The sequence below is a fragment of the Talpa europaea genome, assembly GCF_964194135.1.
Source record: "Talpa europaea genome assembly, chromosome: 9".
Classification (NCBI taxonomy): Eukaryota; Metazoa; Chordata; class Mammalia; order Eulipotyphla; family Talpidae; genus Talpa; species Talpa europaea.
In genome coordinates this window covers 24,121,294-24,126,153 of record NC_140076.1, presented here as the reverse complement: position 1 = coordinate 24,126,153, position 4,860 = coordinate 24,121,294, and positions in this window count along the sequence as shown.

Here is a 4,860-nt window from a genome sequence, read left to right as displayed (position 1 = left end):
AAAGATTTATTTATTTATGCATACAAGAGCTGGGGTACAGTCCAGAGATGCAGAGGGTGAGAGGATTCACCAGAGACAGAGCAGGGAACAGAACAGGCAGATAGACCGAAAACACTGCTGAGGGGAGCAGCAGGCGAGACAGGAGAGGTCTGCCTGGCTGGCCGGGGATCGAACTCATGCTGCAGAGGCTGCGGATTGCTTCATAGTGTGGTGCTTAACCCCTTGTGCCACCAGGGAGGCCCCTAATAGTTACTGAACCCTTAAATCTGAGCCTGACCCTGGGATCTGAAGGTGAACTGAGATCCAATCTGCTCCAAGCTCACTCCTCATGAAGGAAGCAAACACATCGACCAGTCAATGCCTTTGAGTTTGACAAAAGGCGTGAGTTAGGAGGGCAGGAGGGGGAAAGATCGGCCTACCCTTGAAGGTGGAGAAGGAGGGCATCAGGAGAGAAGGTGTGGCTTATTGCACAGGTAATACTTGCCCAGTCCTGCAAAGGGCGTCTGGGGTTCTCAGTAAGGACAACTACATGTGCAGATGAACAGAAATGTCATCAGCCGGACAGGTGTGTGTGTCTGGGGGAGGGGGTTGGGAGGTGTCGGAACACAGGTAGTGCCGTGTGCTGGGAGCACAGTGTACACTGTCAGCGGGCAGCCCAGACAGTGCAGAGGCGCCAGCAAGGAGACCAGGTGATGGGTGTGAGATTGCCGAGCACTGGGAGCTTGAATACACAGTGCCTCCTGGTCCCCAAGATGTGGCCCTCAAAACAAACATGATCCAATGCATTTGGGAGGTGCTGAGTGACAGCTAAGGGGGTTTCTTTACTGTTGAACTCCCCACAGCTTAATACCCATCGCATCAGGGTGCTCCCAAGGCGGAAAGTGTAAAATACAGTGTGTACTGAATTCCTTTTTGCAGGCTTTCCACAAAAGCCTCAGTTTGGGAAATTCTGCTCTATACAGTGAAAGGTCACGGGAGGATCTGGAGCCATTAACGATATCAGTTTTTTATTTAGAAATGCAGTTTGGGAAATGAGGAGTGAGGGAGGGATGGGGGTACCATGAGAAACAGGAGACCTCTTGGAAGCCTATGACAGTCGTGCAGGGCGGAGGGGGTGCAGCATGGACCCCCCATGAGTGTGAGGGCATGGGAAGGCTCAGGGGATTCTAGAAGCAGTGGAAGGTCGAACAACAGGTGATGTCTCAGCGGCCACGGGAGGTGAGGTTCTGACCTCCAGGAGGGGCCGCGCTGGGGGCAGAAGAATCAGGCTTGGCCCGTGATGCACTGAAGTCTCGCAGGACTAGCTCATCCGGGCTGGGAGTCCAAGAGGGACAGGGCTGCAGGCAGATCCCCTGGGAATGTCGGTGTTGAAGAAGGGACAGGAAAGGGAAGTTGGGAGGAAGGAGGAGAAGCGGGGAGGGGTGGCCGTGCGTGGAAACCACGGAGGAGAGTGTTTCAGGAAGAGCAGTTAGTAGTCCCACTCCGTGCGTGACACCAGCAGAGAGAGGTTTGCACATATCAAATTGGCAGAGACTTATTTAACAATAGTGATTAGTGTTGGCAAGGGTGAAAGAAAAGGGGCACCTGGTATTATTTGGGCAACAGATTACATGTAGCAAAAACCTTTACAACTGTGTATGCTCTTTGATCCAAATATTCCGTCTCTAGAAATTTATCCCACCACAAATTCAGTTGATGGTTTGTAATGTCATTGCGTAGAATACTAAAAAGTGAACATGTTATTCAATAACATGGGCTGGGTAAGATACATTATGATTGCCATATGATGAAAAAATGCCATGAAGCCAGTAAAAAATATATAATTAAATAATTAATGGCATGGTGAAATATTGCAATATCAGTTAAACAAGTCTGATCCTGTTTCTTTTATTAAAAATATAAATGTGTAGAAGAAAAAGATATACCAAATATTACCAGTGGTTATTTCTGAAATACTATGGGTTTGGATGATTTGTGTCTGTTTTTATTTTTCTATGTTTTCAAAAGTTTCTACAAAAAAACAAAAGTTTCTACAAAAAACAAGGAAAAATAGTGTATTGATTACTATAAAGTTTTAAAATAACAACAACAGCAGCCCACAGGTATCAAGTGTTTACTGTATGTCAATCACTGTGCTAAGTCCTGTTTATATGCTCCCATTTAATCCCCGTCTCTGTTGCACAATCCTGAACCCCATGTAGAGATGACAATGGCCTGGAGTAATGTGCCAAGGTGGCTGGAAATCCCTGGCTTGATATTTCTTTCTCCAGGAAACCCCCATCTCAGTTCCCTCCAGTTCTGCAGCTCTAGGTTTCACTCACATTTCTCCGGCCCAACTTCCTCTGCCCCCCCAGGCATTTTCAGGCCCCTTTGTTCAAGCTGGGCTGTCATTCTGCCTTTGGAAGTGATCATGCTCTCCCCCTGCCGACCCCGTTGGAGTGGGGGCTGCTCAGCACCAGGTGGGCTTCATCTCTGGCTGGGGACACACACAGAGCAGCCCACAGTGGCGTAGGACTTACTGAAAGAACACAGCTTTCTCCACCCGTCCTAATTTGAGATACATGATTTCTATTATGGTAAGAACCATCCAGCACTGGGCTGCTTATAGTCCCGTGGGGGCCCAGCATGTCCCACACCCAACCTGAGAATTACAGGCTAGATGTGGGGCCCCTACTGACATGGTAGGGACTCAACAAGGATTGCGGGTGTCCAGGGGCACAGAGAACCTTCTGGGGGGTGGGTAGGAGCTTCAGACACTCATGGACACCCCCGTGATGGTCCCAATCTCTGCATAGATCACCAGGCCCCGTGGGTTCAGCCTCCTAGCACTGTCTCTGCCCTCCAGCCCATCACTATTGGAGGATCATTGTCATCGCCCCCCCCCCCCATTACTGTACCTGCCTCCAGCTGCAGGTCCTGACTCTAGTCTCCCTCCCACCAGTGCATATTTCCCTCCATAGCCAGGTTCTGGTCTTGCCTCAGCACCTTCACTAGCTAAGTTGGCAGAATCTTTATCTGGGCTGATAAGCAGTGTGGAAATTTACCTGTTGGGTAAGACTAAGCTTGTGGTTAAGGCACCAGCAAATGATTGTAAGGATTTATTTTGTATTTTTCAAAAGTTAAGTGATTATGGGAAATGTGAACTTTATTGGACATCATACATTCATTTTGAAGTTTAATCTTGAATCCACACTGGAACACCATAATTACCTGTTGTCCAGAGCCCTCCTCTAAGTCACCATGATGGTGATATAGCTTCCTTGCAAAGCCCTTTGTGGTCCATTCCTTGGTAGCTGACTCCTGCCTCATCATTGTGATTTGTAGGTGGGCTCTCCAGATTCCACTGACCAGCTCACCTGCAAGAGCCCAGGACCTGTTCCAGGCCAGCTTCACTGTCATGTGACCTGGGAGAAGTTATTAAGCCCTGTTGTGTGGCTTAGTCTCCTTACCTGTTTAAGGGGAGTAGGGTGCTAAATAATATTTACCCCTTAACAATTCACGACCATTAAAGAATTGATACAGAACACACAGAGAACATGCTCTGCACACGGCAAGTGCAAATTGTCACCTGTCCTTATTAATGTCCCCAATTCTCAGGCCCTCGACACATGCTCTTTCCTCTGCCAGGAACACGCCCACTGACCTTTCCTGTCCTCCCAGTCCAATTCCTCTCAGCCTTCCAGCCCAGTCTGGTTGTCACTTCCTGCGAGTGCAGCGTCTTAATCATAAATGAATAAAGGCAGTCAGAGATTGTCTAGGAAGGGCAGAGAGTGAGAAAGGGGCTGAGTCAATCAGGAGTTCCCAGGAAGAGCTCCGCTGAGGGATGTGATGAGATGCAGGTGGTTCCTTGGGTGAGGCAAGGCCCCAGGGCTCCTTGATGCTGCTGAAGGCCTGTGCATTTCTCCCAAGGAGCTGGATCAGTGCCTGGGCCCGCAGTGTTAACTGCGAGGGCCCCTGAAGCAGCTGGATCACTTGGGTGAGCGCGACTGAGCAGCGACAGCACTGCACACACGGGACAGAGGGGAAGGTTTCGGGACAGCAGCAAACACCTGCAGTGGCAGGGAACCTGGGCCTGGGAGAGGAATGTGTCTCAGTCTCCAGGCACGTTGGCGCCCTCGGAGCCCTTCTAGGTTTTTGGAGACACTCCACGCACCAAGGCGCAGCATCTTGGTGGGAGCCGAGACTCCAGATCCCTGCCCAGCTAGGGCGCTCAAGGATTCATCTCACGAGCGAGCAGGTTCTTGCTTTCCTCATAAAATGCCAATACCCTGGGGTCCTCAGGCCCCCCACACTGCGCGGCCAGTGCCTGGAAGGGGAGACGGAGACAACCCTGCCGACCCAGACGGCTGGGCCCCGGTCCTCTCCCCCGACCCATCCACCAGGCGGTCGAGCGGCAGGGTTGAGGCCACCTCTGGCGGGGCGTCGGTTCTCGGCCTAGGCCCCGCCCCTGCGCCCCGTGGGTCGGGCCGGAGGGGGCGGAACCCGACGGCGGGCGCGGGCCCGAAGGGCGGCGGACAGCGGCCACCGACGGCCAGTCCAGCGGGGCCGCACTTGTCCGTCCGCTCCTCCGCGAGGGCAGCGGGAGCTTCCCCGCGCCCCGGCCGCGCGGCCGCCCTCTCGGCGGGACAGACAGACCCGCCCGGGGCGCCGGCCCCGAGGGCAGCCCCGCCCGCGTCCGCCCGGCCCGGAGCCGCGACAGGTGCGGAGCCGCGACCCCAGGACCGCGCTGCGCCCGCGGCAGCCGCCCGTCGCCTCCCCCCGGCCGGGCCCGGACCGCCGGCCGCCGTCGGGGCGTCGCGGCCCCCGCCCCGCCGCGGAGCGGATGCGCGCGGGGCAGCGCCCGGCCCGGTCCCGCCCGCC